The sequence below is a fragment of the Cricetulus griseus genome, chromosome 8 (assembly GCF_003668045.3).
Source record: "Cricetulus griseus strain 17A/GY chromosome 8, alternate assembly CriGri-PICRH-1.0, whole genome shotgun sequence".
Classification (NCBI taxonomy): Eukaryota; Metazoa; Chordata; class Mammalia; order Rodentia; family Cricetidae; genus Cricetulus; species Cricetulus griseus.
In genome coordinates this window covers 57,758,415-57,775,640 of record NC_048601.1, presented here as the reverse complement: position 1 = coordinate 57,775,640, position 17,226 = coordinate 57,758,415, and positions in this window count along the sequence as shown.

Genomic DNA, 17,226 nt, shown 5'->3' with positions numbered 1-17,226 from the left:
TCCTTCCTCATCACTCTTGGTCTCCTTTTTAGGCTTTTAGACTTTACTTACATTTATATGTGTTTGCATATATACATGTATATATTAAAGGCTAGCATCCACAGATAAGGGAAAACCAACAGTCTTTTGTCTTTCTGAGTTTGGGCCACCTTGCTTAATATTATACTTTTCAGATCCATCCATTTTCCCTGTGTATTTCCTTTTTCTTTACTGCTGAATAACACTCTATTGTGTATATGCACCACATTTTCATAACCCATTCATCCATTGATGGACGTCTGGGCTGCTTCCATTTCCTGGCTATTGTGACTAGAGCAGCAACAGACATGGATATGCGGTGTCTCTGTGGTAGGATATGGAGTCCTTTGGGTATACTTCCGGGATCACTGTAGGTTTTCTTTAAAAAAAAAAAATTCTTTCTGGGGCTGCAAGCTGAATAAAGAGCACAAGAGTGCTGAAAATTAAACTCACAAAATAACAAGGGGAAAACAGCCCACAGTTAAATGAAATTGTCTTCATCAAGTCTCCTTAATGTTTAAGAACTTTGTTCTTTGAGGAAAACAATTTATCGGTGACATTCAAATGCATCAAATAGACTTTTCCCTTCGATAAATAGATTCACAACTGAGCACAGACATTTAACTCCCGTTTCTGAGCACCACAGAAAATTGCCAAAGGGATGTAAAAATAGGAACCAATTCACATCCCTTCGGGTTACCAGGAAGCAAGGCAGTAACTGTGGGGGATTGACATCTTTGCAACATGGTTCCTCCCATCCAGGAACACCACATTCTGTTCCTTAAGTCAATATTGGTAGTTCACATTTTCTGTGAAAACTGTCCATTTTGTCAAGAGCTCACACACGTGGAATCAGATAACTCAACACGCCTGCTATTTCAAAACCTCTCCCTATTATTCCATATGCTGCCTCCAGCATTCTGAATTTGCACCTTTTATCTTAATTAGCCTTGTCAAAAGTTTGCCTATTTTACTGACTTTCCTAAAGAACTTGCTAGACACAAAGTGGGGGAGGGTCTGTGAGGAGGAGGAGGAGGAGGAGGGTAGAACTCAGGAAAGGCGTATGTGTGGGTGTGGCAGTGGAGGGGGGCAGTCAGGTACATCTCCTGGACATAGGAATGAAGAGATTCCATTTCTGTTTCAAAGATCAATTGTGCACCTAGCGAGGTTGAGCTGGAGGTGGGGGTGAGATCAGGGCGGGGACACACTCTGAGCATTTCATGCTTAAGCTAGAGTGTCATAAGTCAATGAGAACCAAGAGACCCCATCCAGCATTCCAAGAGAGATGGATGCAACGTTGTTGGCATAGAAACTAGAGTCTAGCTGGGTTTCTTGGGAGCTAGACCTGGAGTTACTTCTGGGAGCCAAGAGTCTTCCCTGTGGACCAGCCATCATGGGGGAGGAAGGAACCCTATGATCTCTCTGTCCAGGCTGCAACATGTTCTTTCTTCTCATTTGAATTGCTCCCTCTTTGTGAAAGGTCCAAGATGACCACAAGCCCTGACTGACCTTCTGTGAGTAATAACAGATGTGGTGCAGGGTGTTAAGCAGTCCTCAGTACTGCCACTGAGGGATTTACTACCTGCCCAGTAAGATTTTCTAGCCACTTCCAGGCCGGACCCAGGGAAGACCATCCAGGTATTAAGTGAAATTTGCTTTGGGGTAGTCATATTCTAAATCTGAAGCTTATGGGACAAAGGCCTATGTCAGATCCAGTGTGATAGCCATTTTGGTAGTTTGAATGTAATTAGCCCCCATAATCTCATAGGGAGTGGCATTATTCGGAAGTGTAGCTTTGCTGCAGTGAGTACAGCCTTATTGAAGGAAGTATGTCACTTGTGGGGCAGACTCTGAGGTTTCCTATGCTCAGGATACTGCCCAGTGTCTCAGTCGACTTCCTGTTGCCTGCAAGATACAGGATTCTCAGCTGCTTCTCCAGCATCACATCTGCCTGCAAGCCACCATGATCTCTGCCATGATGATAATAGAATGAACCTCTGAAACTGTAAGCAAGCCCCCTTAATTAAATGTTTTCTTTACAAGAGTTGCTGTGGTCATCGTGTATTTTCACAGCAATGGAAACCCTAACTAAGACAGCCATATTTACTACTGCACCAAGCATCATCCATTAATGAATAGCTATTTCCAGCTGAAGTGATAACCATTGACCTTGCTCATAGCTGCTAGGTTACAAGTCAGCATGCTGCAACTCTCTCTGATCATCAAAACATGAATCCACTGATCCACTCAAAAGAGCTAGTAGAGTTCTGTGGCTTCTACCCTCACCCTTGGCCCACTGGCTATGCTACACAAGAACACTGAGCCTGTGGATTACTCTAGAACTACTCAACTAGACTTCTCCCCATCCCACACAACATGAGGATCTGTGTTAAATCCCCAGAACCCATATAAAATATGGGTGTGCTGGAACATGCTTGTGATCTCTGCACTCAGAAGGGAGAGACAGGAAGATGATACCTGGGGTTCACTGGCCATGTAGCCTAGCCTACTTGGTGAGAGACAAGCCAGTAACATATCCTGTCTCAAGACAAGATGAGAAACCCATGAATAACATCTCAGGTTGACTTCAGGCCTCCATATGGTTACACACACACACATGCACACACTCCCACAAGCAAAAATCATGGAACTGGAGAGATATCTCATTGTGAGAGAACTTGCCTAGCATACCCAATTGAGTATAATGACACTAATACCTCATGACACAATATATAAAGGAGCCATTCCCATGATGTTACAGATGCCACAGTCTAGGAAGACAAAACTGGTGCAACTGTGAAAGCTTAAGAGTAGTAAGATTGACCTACTTTGCTTGGGGATCCCAATGTAAAGAAGAAGGCAAGTAAGTAGTTCCTATAAAAGACAGGTGAGTGAGTGGTGACCTGACTCAGGATCCAAACTCCAATCCCCATGCTTATGTGGGAAGTGCTTTATCCACCAATCCATCTCCCCAACCCCAAGTTTGTTCTGTTTTGTTTTGGTTTTTGGTACAGACCAGAAGACATATTCCCATAACTTGGAAGTTTCTAGAACCCTAGAAGATTAAAAATAATATGTAGATATTTAAAGTGAAAAAAGTTTGATGAGGAATTTAAGAAGTATTGTTGTATGGAGGAAACATTAATTCTTACACAAGCAAGAACCAACAATACATTACATTGTTTGAAAAAAATCCAAAAAAAGAGGTAAAAGTGAAGATTGAGTATAGGAAAGAGGGAAAGAGTGAGCACAGAAACCTGTATAACTCAGTCCAGACACTGTGAGCACAGTGAGGAGCTCAATATGAATGAAAGCTCAGGGGATTAAACTCAAACAGATACTAACTGGCTGTAAAGCCAAGAGTTTCCGGAGGTGAAAAGTTAAGTGGGTGTGAGGGAAGCAGAAAACAAATTAAAGTTGTTAATCTCTCATTGTTTGGTAAAGAATAGACACACACACACACACACACACACACACACACACACACACACACACAATTCCAAGTAAGACTAGCATCAAAATAACTGCAGAGATGCAACCTCTTTGATTCCAAGAACAAGGAGTCCTCAGGCTGCTTTTAGAAGAAATGAGTCTGCAATTTTTTAATGTAAAGTAAAATTTTAGAACAACCGATCTGTCACATACAATAAACACTAATGTTTATTAATATTGGTTAGAAAAGTCGAATTATGCTGTTTTAAAATAAAATAGGTAAGAACCAAGGTGCAGCCCAATGCAAGTGTATGCACTGAACACGGATGAGGCCCAGGATTCATTGCTAATCATGAAAGAAAATACAAAAGGCAAAAATCAAAATGGCATGGAAGAGTCGGGTGTGGTGGCTCACACCTGTCATCCTAGCATTCAGAAGGCTGAGGTAGGGGGTGTGCTAACTCAAAATCAGCCTGGGCTAACAAAACTAAAATCAACCCCCAACATGACATGGAATATGGAAGTTTAAAAATTTGAAATAACAACCACCATACTGGGGAAATAATTTTTTAAGGCAAGGTCTTGGTTTTATTATCACACAGTAAAATTTAAGACAAAACAAAACATACAGGGAAACAAGGACATTTGGGATAAAGATTCAGTTTATAATGAGACACGAGAATCACAGGCTTTGTGTCAAGAAAATTAGATTCCCTGGAGCTGTCCAGATTTAGTCCTGAAATCCTTCTTAGAAGCCCCAGGCTGGAAGGCCAGTATCCCATACAACATCCCAGGCTGGGCAGTCAGTACCTCACACAGCACCCCAGGCTGGGCAGCCAATACCGCACACAGCACCCCAGGCTGGGCAGTCTGTACCCCACACAGCACCCCAGGATGGGCAGTCAGTGCCCACACAGCACCCCAGGCTGGGCAGTCAGTACCCCACACAGCACCCCAGGCTGGGCAGTCAGTGCCCCACACAGCACCCCAGGCTGGGCAGTCAGTAACCCACACAGCATCCCAGGCTGGGCAGTCAGTACCCCACACAACACCCCAGGCTGGGCAGTCAGTACCCCACACAGCACCCCAGGATGGGCAGTCAGTGTCCCACACAACACCCCAGGCTGGGCAGTCAGTACCCCACACAGCACCCCAGGCTGGGCAGTCTGTACCCCACACAGCACCCCAGGATGGGCAGTCAGTACCACACACAGCACCCCAGTCTGGGCAGTCAGTGCCCCACACAGCACCCCAGGCTGGGTGGTCAGTGCCCCACACAGCACCCCAGGCTGGGTGGTCAGTGTCCCACATAGCACAGTACTCTGTGTTTGTCGGTAGCACTATCTTTATTGTCCAAGATAACTCTCTAGCACACTGTATCTGTAAGCTCTGCATACAGATTCAACCAGCCAATTTTTGTTTAAAAGAATTGGGGCTGGAGAGATGGCACAGCAATTAAGAGTTCTTGTTGATCTATGGAAGACCCAGGATTGGTTCCCAGCACCATCAGGCAGTTCACACTACCTTAACTCTAGCTCCAGGAGATTCAACACCCACTTTTGGCCTCCCAGGGTACTTGCATACATGTGGTGCCCATAAACTCATGCAGGCACACACACATAAATAAATAATTATGTAAAAAAATGTGCCTCTACCATTCAACCCAGTCATCTTGCTCTTGGCATAGATCCACAGAAAACAGCATCATCACAACCATCATATAAAAAAGACACCTTACACCCACATCTACCACAGCACTATTCCAGTGCCTGACACGTGGAGCAGACCTAGAAGCCCAACCACACATGAATGGTTAAGAAAAGGCTGCATGCACACGCTATGGGGTATTATTCAACCATAAAAAAGAACAGCATCCTATCCTCTGCTGCTAAATAGACAGAACTAAAGGCATTATGTTAAGTGAAATAAGACTCAGAAAAGCCCTGCATATTCTCTCTCATGTATCTCATATGGCGGTCTTCATTTTATCTTCTGCTTTTGTTATTTTGAGGCAGTGCCTTCTATAGTCCAGACTGACCTTAGTCTCAGACTGTGTAGTTGAGATGACCTTGAACTACTGATCCTTCTGCCTCTAACCGCCCAGTTCTGGGTTTACAGGCATGTACCATCCCACACCTGGTCTGTGCAGTGCTGATGATCAAACCTGGCTTCATGCGTGTTAGGCAAGGACTCTGCCAACTGAGCCACTTTCTTAGCCTTTGGTGTCTTAAAAAAAAAAAAAAGATTAGAATGCACAATAGTGACTTTCAGAGGCTGGAATGTGTGAACTGGAGAGGATTAGGAGGTTAGGAAACAGGTACTCAAACACGACTGATAAAAGGAGTGAGTTCTGGTTTTCATGAGGGGATGACAGCTTGCAACAACCTATTTCAAGTTTCATGAGTAGCTAAAAGACAAGGGCTAGAAGGCTGCAAATGTGAAGTCATGAGAGGGTGGAAACATTTGCCTTTCTTTTACCAGAACACATTGTAGACATGTATGGGAATACCACAGTGAACCCCCCAAAATAAGCATGCTAGTGCATGGTGGTCAAAACCAAAACACCTCTCAGGAGCCTAACACATCAACTATCTTGATTCAATAATTACTCACTCCATATATAGAACAATCCACTGTACCATACCCCATAACTTAATATAATATAAATAATTTTTGAAAACTAGATAGAATAAGATGATCAATAAATCAGTTTTAATTTATACCATTGAACTTTGTGTATCATTGTTTTCACTGCATTCAATACAATCTGCAAACTGTTCCCTTATCTGAGAATCAAGGCCAGGGCAACTCTGGCCTTTCTTGCCATCCCATGGGCACCATCGAGTGTGAGGGACTTGGGTGTGGTGGTTGAAGACAACAGTCATTTTTGGTGCTACAGCCCTAAAATTCTTTCAGGCTAATCCTTCAGCAGACAGGTGGGACTCTGGCATTGCAGTTTCTTTTAGAGATTCATAATTGTTCCTCAACAATCCTGGCGGCATCCTGGAACACAGTTCAGAAGACTTCAATGAGACAGAAACCCTCTTGAAGGGAAACAATGCTTCTCAGGTACTCAAGGGATAGCCCAGTTGAACTTTGGCACTTTCAGTAAAATGTAACTTGATTGTGTACTCTCAGAATTCTTAAGTAACTAAAATGTCAATAGGGCCAGCGAGATGGCTCAGTTGGTAAGGGCACTTGTGGCCTGAATTCCATCCTTGGGCCCACATATTGAAAAAGGAGAACTGAGTCCCACTAGTTGTTCTCTGTGGCACCTATGTACATAAACACATGGACACATAAATATGTGTAATAAAATTTTAATAAAATTTTTTTAATAAAATAATAATGCCAGGTATTATAGCTTATATCTGAAATCCCTGCATTTGGGAAGCTGAAGCCGGAGGATTGTTATGAGTTTGAGATCATCCTTCTGCTGTCCATGTCAGTGAGTTTCAGACCAGCCTAGGCTACAATACAAAGTGGTGGAACTATGTCTCAAAAACAAAAAACAAACAAATAAAAAACAAAAAGCTAAGTAATACAACATTTCAATTTTAAGCTGTCTCACATACAATCTGATTTACTGAAATGAGTAATAGAGTCTTGGTGAAAGCTAAACAGCATTTTGATTTTAACAATGGTGGGTGTGGTAGCTCAAGCCTGGAATAAGGATACTGGAGAAAGATTGTTTGAGGCCAATCTGGGCCACATAGTAGCTTTAGGCTAGCAGCAGGTGTGGGCTAATACTACAAAGATTGTGTCTCCAAAGCAAAACAATGGAAAAATGATAGCTCAGGTCATTTCTCTCCTCGTTGTGATTTTCTGCACTTGACAATGACAGTACAGACATGACTCACAGAGTGTCTACAAAACAATGCTAATAGCCCCCCCTGAACACACAGCCACTTGAAGATAATCAGATATAATTTAAAATTCTGCCACCAAGCCACCCTGGAGTGCCTACATAAACTGGCTGCTGTTTCATTTTTACAGTAATAAAAATAGTCACTGCTAATGTCTAAGGAGTGCCAGTCTGTGTCCTGAGATTCCCATGTGTAAAACTCACCAATTCTTAGGAAAGCAACATCATACAGTTAGTCTCTTGTTGTCATCAGAGGGTTCTGAAGAACAACAGAGAGGCAAATTAACGCCCCCCCCAAACTCTCAGAGCTAGTAAGTACAACCACCAGGTACTGAGCTCCACTGCACCACTGTACCCACTTGCCTGGGTATAAGGTACTTAATGGGAGTCAGTCCATCTGCAGCAAAGGAAATCCAGACCACTTATTAAAAAATCAACAGGTACAATGTCTACATCAAACTTTCACTACACCAGCTGCTACTAAATTTATATGGCTTCAAATTGGTCCATGGGAAGCTGCATTTGGCATGACCTTCTCATTCCTTGCCAATGGCAGTAATAATCAGGAGCTGCTCCCCCAAGCCTGGCCAACCTATGCCCTGTACAGAGCAGCCTCTTCCTCTCCCATGCACTCTATTCAAATGCCCTCCCTTTGTCCATGCTGTGAATGATTCATCAGGCCTGATGATCTAACAGGGCAATGTAGAACCAAAGACTGGCCCCAAAACAATCTGAAACACATTTCTCATTATGAATTAGCTAAGATTATCACTAGGACAAAGTCACTCATTTTAGGGAATACATAGGTCCCTGGAAATGTGTATAACCTCAGAACACTCAAGGTGTGAGAGACCTGAGGTCAGACTAAGCCTAGGAAACTCACCCTGTGCCTGACAAGGAGAGAGTGGAGTACCTCATCCCACATGCTGTGTCTGGGGATGGGGCCTTCTTGGTCCTGGAATACAGAACAGCTCTGCTCTCTTGCTTCCCTTTAGAAGTTCTCCTGTTTTATACTGTGGAGGAGTGATGTTTTGTGTTTATCCAGGACAGTGCCCATCACAGCTTGTAATGATGCATCTGAGAGATTCCTTTGTGACTATGCCTTCATGCATGTGTCCTGAAATGCTATCAGGTTAGAGTCCGTGTCCATCTATATCACCTCTTTGTTTCCAGAACTTCTCACCAAACCAGGGGTCTAGTAGGTTCTTATGAGTTTTCACTGGATAAACAATGAGTGAATATGTTTACAAATAAAATACAGACATGTGGGCTGGTCAGCTACCTTCCCCGAGTTCCTGGAAGGTTCCTTGGCTGCCTATAATTCTATCTTGCTTCCTTTTTCCTACACTAGGCTACCTTGTTATATTTTATGAATTCTTATAGACTGTCTCAAATCCCTTGTGAAACAAGGTAGGAGTTAAATAAATGTATTTTCAATGCCATATATTTTAAACCTTAACATAAATCCTCTGCCAACACACACACACACACACACACACACACACACACACACACACACACACACACAAAACCATCTGTACACTTTAAAAATAGCTGTGGTTTATCTGAGCCTCGTGGTGCAAACCTGTCATTCCATTACCCAAAAAACTAAGGCAGGGGGCTGGTGAGTTTGAGGCCAGCCTGAGATACATACTGAGAACTTATCCAAAAAAAAAATTTTTTTTAAAGAATCTGAGTTTTGTTACTTACAACAAAGTAATGTTTGAAGTGAGTTCTACCCCAAGCCCAGGACCCATGAACATAAGGGCATCCATACATGGTTCAGTAATATGCCTGGGACAAGCCCACTTTTAATCAGCCTGAGAGATTTGATGGACAAGAAAGAACACAAGGCTTTCAATGTTGTAGACATTGGGTCAAAGAATGATTAATCTGTGGGCTTCAAAATGTGCTGTGCCGTCTTCACAGAGAAGAGTTTGTCACTACTCATACTTTAGGTAAGGAAGTGAGAGGGTGTTAGGCAAGGTCCTGCTCCACAGGACTGAGAGACTTTACATAATGAAGGACAGAAGGCAAACACACTGGGCTGGAGGTGTAGCTCAGTGGTAGAGCTCCCACTTACTGTGCTCAAGGGGTTCCATTCCAACACCACAAAGTAATGTTTTGAAAAGGGGCAAAAAATATTCAATAGTTCAACCCCTTACCCTCGGCTATAATTTTTAAACATGTTATCCTCATATTAGTGGGAAAGGGTGCCGCAAGTCTGACATGTTGATTGTTTTCTACAGCCATGGTCACCTAAAGTGCCTTTACTCTGTTGGCCAGTGAAACATAACTTTTAAATACTATTCATGCAAATACTGCTCAAAACACAGATTAAACACATGACAGCCCCAACCAGCTCCAATGCAGTGAAAGGAGCTGAGCTACCCTCTCCCTGTCCCTTTGCTCCAGCGAGGATGGAGAACCAGCCCTTCATTGCCCATAGTCAGAAATCTCCACACAAGAACCTAAGATTTGACTTCTATTATTTATAAACTCATTTGAGACACTTAGCTCTTGATGACAAACTGCCAGAGGGGGAGTGGGCATGAAGAGAGAGGTGGTAATGATTTGTGTGTCACAAAGACAATTTTTAAAAGGATTTGACAAGGGATGTTCATGTCTGACATATTCATGTCTGACAAGGGATGGAGATTAAGGGTAGAAAGGGAAGGAGCCTGAAAAGCCAGACAATAGGCCAGTTGCAGGCCTGACTGTCATCCTAAAGCAGTCGCCCTGCCCTACCCTACCCTCCCTTCCCCCAACACCTGGCAGGCTGTGGTTGTGATTTCAAAACAAGCAACTGCTGAACCCTGGACCCACAGCGGCCTTCTCTGCTACTCCCCGGGGTGCAGAAGGGGAGGAGAGGAAACACGAGAGAAAAGAAAGGTGGGCACTAAAGAAGAACTAGCTGGTAGCATCTCCTCAGGGACAGTGGCCTCCCTTACTCCACCCCCCAAAGCTTTGGGATAATATAAAAACCCAAACCCTAGGCGTTCAGATGTCAATCTCTCATTCTCTGCATCTGCCCTGCCAGTCCCAATGCACGCAGCCAGGCAGGCGCATCTTGCGAATCCGGACCCCAGTGCGCTCAGCTGAGCAGGCACGCATCCTGCCTGGATCTGGCAGGGCGGCGGCCCGGGAGGCCCTCCGAGAAGGCTACACCAACAGGCACCACGAACCCAGGAATACCCTATATCCGCATGCAAGCCCATCACCAGAGCTCAGTGTGACAGATCCGCAGAGCCGCAGGTGTACCCAGGAGCCCGCTCCTGCGCGGGCGCAGCCACTCCCCGGCTGCAGCGGAGCTCGCCGTCATTCTGTGGCTCCAGCATCCTGGGGATCCGCCCGCCTTGGTGCCCACCCTGTTCCTTCTTTGGTACCCTACCTCGCATGCAGCGGCCTCGCATCCATCCCCAGCTGCCCCCAGCACTACTGGGTGGCGTTCCTCGTCTCTAGGACCCGCTTTCCTGGCGCACAGCTACTCCGCTGCGTGGTACTTCCCGCTCATCCCGCAGCTCGGGACAAAGGCCCTAGATCCGCGTCCCCGCGGCCAGCGCTGCAGTCAGAGTCAAGTCCAGAGCCCGCAGGAGGCTGAAAGAAGTGCGAGCTCCCAGCAGTGCGCGCTGACAAAGGGCCGGACGAGTGCGCAGCGCCCCCTCTAGAGCCCGGCTCACTGCAGCGTCCCCGCCCGCCCGCCCGCGCCCTGCGGCAGCCTGGGCCCAAGGCAGAACCTGCCCCTCTGGAAAAGCCCTGTGCAAGCCATGCTTGTTTCACACTCGGGGTATATTTTATCTTCATTTAGGGTCTCAGAAGGACATCTTGCCTTTAGAAAGTAACTTCCAGTGTTGCTAGCTAGTGACAACTGGATGACTGAATTCCCAATCAGACTGATCCTGATTCTAAATCTGACCCCATCTTCAACTAGGCTGGGGGCTTGCTCCTGCAGCATGCACTGTCTCTGCCTCCTCTGGCCCCTTGCACACCTCCCTATACCCTCCATGAACAGACCCCAGTGGCGGAGTGGGAAGACACCTTTACACCTGCCACTACCTAGCATTGTGACCTTGAGGACCCCACCTAACTCTGTGAGCCTGTCTGCTGCTAGAAAGTGACCTGAATCTAAGGTATTTGTCTCCTAGGCCTTTTTTTATGTTTGTGGCAGGATTGGAAAATAAGATGTCACAGGTATGTGGGGCCTTACACTGCCCCCCTGCTTCCTCCAAAACCCCCTAATTGCTATTCACTACCAAAGCTTTTAGAAATGTGTGTATCGGACCAGATGGGGCGCGTTCAGGGTGGTACACGGGGGAGGGCCTAGCTACTGCCCCAAATCATGTGTCAGACTCTGATGATCCCTCATGGGGGGGGGCTCACCTTCCCTGGGGAGTGGATGGGGGTGAAATGGGGAGTTGGTGGTAGGCATGGGAGGTCGAGAGGGAGAGGGAACTGGGATTGCTATGTAAAATAAGATTGTTTTTAATTTAAATAAAAATATATTTAAAAGAAAAAAAAGAAATGTGTGTACTAAAATGATCAGCCTCCAGAAAAGCCTCTGGCCACTGATGTCAAGCCAGACTGGGGCAGCTCTGCTCTTCTGAAGTTTCCAACAGCAACCCTCAAGGATCCCAATAAAGTGAGGCAGTACCCAAATCTCTAGAAATGGCCAAGGAATGGACATCTGTGTACATGTTGGATGTGGGGGATGTATGCATATGGGTACATGCATGTATGAAGACTAAGTTTTCTATCACATTCTACCTTATTTTATAGCATCTTACATTGAATTTGGAAGTTGCTGTCTTGGCTAGGCTGACCTGGCCAGCCAGTAGCACAAACATGGGAACATGGTGCTATGTTTGGCTTTTACTTCAGTGTTGGGGATCAGGAGTCAGGTTCTCGTGCTAGCTCAGGAAGCATCTTACCTACCCACAGTCCTAGTGAGTTTTGTTAGCTTGACATAGTCTAGGGCAGTGATTCTCAACCTTCCTAATGCTGTGACCTTTTAATACAGGTCCTCATGTTATGGTGACCCCCAGCCATAAAATCATTTTGTTGCTTCGTCATACTGTAATTTTGTTACTACTATGAATTGTGATGTAAATATCTGACATGCAGGATATCTGATATGTGACCCCATGGGGGTTGGACTCACAGGTTGAGAACTGCTATTTAGAGTCAGCTGAGAGGAAAGCCTCAATTGAAGGATCACCCAGATCAGATTGGCCTGTGGGCATTTCTGTGGGCTGGTTTCCTTGACTGTTAATTGGTGTAGGAGACTCAGCCCACAGTAGGCAACACAGTTCCCTGGGCAGGTGGTACAGGCCTATCTAAGAAAGCTAGCTGGCTGAATGAGCCAGAAAGAAACATATCTCTATGGTTTCTCCTTCAAGTTCCTACTTGAGCTCCTCTCCTGACTTCTCTCAATAGATTGTGATCTGGAAGTGCAGGTCCCTCGCCCCAAGCTGTTTTGGTCATGGTGGTTGTCACAGCAATACAAGGAAACTAGAACATTCACCAAGCCATCTTCCTCACCCGCAAATATTTCAAACAAGTCCTCGGATGATTCCCTTACACGTAGGCATATGAGGATGGTCATTCTAGAGCTAGGACTGTGGTCCAGTGGCAGAGTTATGAGAATGGGCATTCTAGGGTTAGGGTCCAGTGGTAGAGTACTTGCTTAATACATATGAGGTCCAAAGTTCCAGTACTCAGTAGTATAGAGGTGGGATAAGAGGGGACTGATGTAATGTAGAAAGACCCACAACAAACACCCCAGAACAGCCTGCAGGCATGCAACTCAAATATCCTAAACCCATACACCATGTCACTTGTCCCCACACCTCCTCCACCTCCACAGCTTCTCACAGACTTCCATGTTGGTTGGTCTCTCTCACTCTGTACTGAAACCTGACAACAGGAAAAGCCACAAGGGTGAAGCCCCCCCCTGCCGTACCTAGTCCAAAGCTCCACAAGCAAGGAAGTATAAGTAGCATGCCCCATCAGAACTCCAAGGAATCTGGGAGCCCCTTTTTAGAATTCCATGAAATGAAAGGTAAAGCAGGCTCTCTTCTGGAACAGAACCTCAACAGGGAACCAGAGATTGTTTCCTAAACCTCTCAGCCATCTGTTACACTGAAATCTCTTTTCAGGATACCAACAGCAGACCCTCCTTGGCTCCCAGCACTCCCCGAAGGCTTTGTGCACTGTCTCCCTCATTCAGTCTTCAGAAGAACTCCAGGAGACAGGCAGTATTATCCCGTCTTCACTGAAGAAACTGTGGCAGAATGAGTAGGTAACTTATTCAAGACCACACAGCTAGTATACGGCAAAGCCAGGATTTTAAACCAGGCACCCTGCCCCTGAACTTCAGGTTTTCTGAAACCAAACTAGAAGCTGGCCATGGTAGATCATGTCTATAATCCAAGCATTTAAGAAGCAGAGGCAGGAGGATTACTGAAAGTTTGAAACCACAAATTTGAGACCACCCTGAGCTATGTATCAAGTTCAAGGCCACAGAGTGAGACTCTGTACCGTCTCCCAAAGGCAGAACTGGAACAGAGTGGGTGACTAGCTCTCCTCCACCCACTCAGAAAGTGAACCTCCTCCCAAACCATCACAGCATTTTCAAAGCAGGAAAAAAATCAAATGTGTCCCTCTCCTCCTAAGGCTTCTGAACTCATTCAAATGTCTGGTAGGACACAGGAATTGCATCAGCAGCCTGTGAAATCTCCACTGATGCTGCAGGCATTTCCTCTCAATTCCAAAGTCACATTGAAACCCAATCACATAGAAATGTTGTTGGTGCCAGCTGGAAGTCCAACATGCCTGGGCCTCTTTGAATCAGAACTCTGGACATCCTAGGTCAGACCTGAACACTGCAGCTAGGTGACCCCCAGAGGCCAGATGTACTTTAAAGCTTGATTTCTGACAGATTTGCACTAAGATAATCTCTCAGCTCCAAGTCTTTTTAATGTCTGCCAGCAGTAGCTGTAGGGGAAGGAGATGGTGGTGCAGCAGGCACACAATGCTTTGTTTGGTAGCTGGTAAGATGGCCTCAAAGACCCCTCTCCTCCTGCCGAGTTGCTGGCAGGAGGAGATTTGCCTCATATTGACCTCTTCAGCTGAGGTGGCGGGATGCCATTTTAGGGTTTCTATTGCTGTAATAAAACTTCTTGACCAAAACAGCTTGGGGAACAAAAGGGTTTGTTTCATCATATAGCTTATAGTCCTTTTTTGTTTTTGTTGTTGTTCTTTTTCTGAAACAAGGTTTCAGAAGCTTTGGAGCCTGTCCTGGCACTCACTCTGTAGACCTTGAACTCACAGAAATCTGTCTGTCTCTGCCTCCTGGTGCTAGGATTAAAAGCATGCACCACCACCGTGATCAACCAGGGAAGTCAAGGCAGGCAGGGGCTCAAGGTAGGAATCTGAAGGCAGGAACCAATACAAAGGCCATGGAGGAGTAGTGCTTGCTGACACTCAAGACCGCCTGCTCATAGTGGCACCACTGCCTGTGAGCTGGGCCCTCTCACATAACCCATTAAGCAAGAAAATGACCCACAGGCCAATCTGGTGGGAGCATTTTCTCAACTGAGAGTCCCTCTTCCCAAATGACTCTAGCTTGTGTCAAGCTGACAAAATACCAACCAGTCCACACACTGTCTGTGGTTCTAGTCATAAGAGTCTTCTTCTGGGGCACTCTCTTGGCTGCCTTCCTAGCATGTGTGCCTTTGTTAGGTAAACATATTGGGAAGGCCTGTGTGGTAGAAAGCTGAGGTAGCAGCCTCACCAGCTATCAGCAGAAGCCCTTGATCTGAAAGCCCTAGGGGAAATGAAGTCTGCCACCAACTACATGTGTATGAGGGCAGATCCTTTCCCCAGTGAAGCCTTCACAGTGGAGGCAGAGGACCAGGTGATGCCACATCCAAACTCAACTCTCGACCCTCAGAAATCGTGAGGAATTGAATGTTACTCTAAATGTGACACTTTGTCACTCAATGTGAAAACAGATAACCACTGCAGAGTCTGCATCCACTGTCCCCCAACTTGGTGTCTAGCAGCCTTCTTCAGGGCATGCTGAAGTCACTGAAGGGGTAAGCACCCTGGGATCAGCTCCTCACTCCTGAGTACTGCAAAGACCCCAGGAGGCACCTTCTACACTATCTCCTGACCATCTGCCCCACAGCGGCCATGTACTCGCCATGAAGCTTCCAGGGCTTGTTCCTCTCCCCTAGGTCTCTCTGTGCACTGTGGGTGCCTTCTGAGCTTGTCCCAGCTTACACTCAGGCAAAACCATCTACTGCTAAGGCAAGTTGCTGCTGCACACCAAAATTCAAAGTGAGCATTTTCCTGGGATACAATCTGCATAGTTGTAGGCCAAGACTGAATGTGGAGTCCTGTATGCTGTAAGATTCTCAGTTAGTCACAAATGACAAACAGTGGCAGGACAGCTGCCACACTACCATCAATTCAATGCCAACTTTAACAAAAGAACTACACTAGAAACTGTTTCAACAAATCTCTCCCAAAGCTTGATATAAATCCAATTCCTACCCAGACTAGGTACATGGTATGGCCCACCTCCATCCATCCATGGTGGCTGTCGTCCCCAGGGAACCTACTCCAACCCCAGAAGCTAAAAATGTGACCCCGACCCCTGCCTCAGCAGATGCTCATCAGCTTCATTCTGATCCTGCCTCCCAGGAATGTTGCTGAGCTTGCACAGCCCATTCTGACCCCATCTCCAAATCCTCCCAAATGCTGTCACTGCCAGCCCCAGGAATTCCATTCTCCAGATCCTCTCTGAAGGCAAGAAAAAGGGTGCTACCTGTGCAAAGCAAAGCTGGCGAGGCCACAACCTATATCCTGAACCCTCTGAAAGAATACTTCAGTCTAGAGATCCTTGCTAGTTGCCAGCAAGTGTGTTCAGCCAGGGTACACGGGGAGTATTCTGGAATTCGATGAAGTCCCCCTTTAGATAACCTGGGCTGAAAACCTAAGAAACCTGGGGTGGAACAAAAGCTAGCTTGAAGGGACTAGGGAGGTGACCCAGTGAGTAAGAGTGCTTGCTTTGCAAACACGAGGACTTGATTTAGAGTTCCCAGCATTTGTGGGTGGACACAGGCAGACTGCTGAGGGCTCACAGGGCAGTGCCTGCCTACCTTGTACAAAGCCCTGAGTTTGATCTCCAGCACCGCATAAGCTGGGTTTGACGGCACATGTCTGTCTACAAGGCCAGTACTGAGATAATGAAGGAAGGGTATCACAGAAGTTCAAGGCCAACCTGGGCTACACAAGATCCTGTCCAAAAACAAACAAATTCTTTTTAAATTTCAGTGGATAAGAAATTCCTAATTAAGTGAATGGAATTCTAGAATACACCTGCACAAAAATAGTGCTACTTACCACCCGACCCAGAAGTCATCCCTGACAGAGGCCACATGCCAGTGAATCAAAATCTCAAATATGCAGCATGTCCTTTGTTCACAGAAGTGACATGCTCTTGGTTAGCTAGAAAGACCAAACAGTGCTAGGCATGATGGCATGTGTCTGAAGTCACAGAACTCAGGAGGCTGAGACAAGAGGACCATGAGTCTGAGGTCAGCCTGGGCTATTTTATCTCAAACAAAACAAAAACCAACCAACAAAAATCAAAACCAACAAAACAAAAAACAGAAAAATAAGTCTTTTTTTTTCATTTTTCTGAAGCAAATTCGGGACCTGTTATCCTTAGAAAATAAGGACCTCATCCACATACATTTGCTGGGGTGCTGAACCCAGCACCTGCTCCACCACTACCCAGACTCCTGTCTGACCCTGGCTCAAAGGACTAGAAGAATGGCATGAAAATGTCAGAATGACCCCCACCTAACAAAGGCCAATGAGGACTGAACATGAGTTCAAGTCTT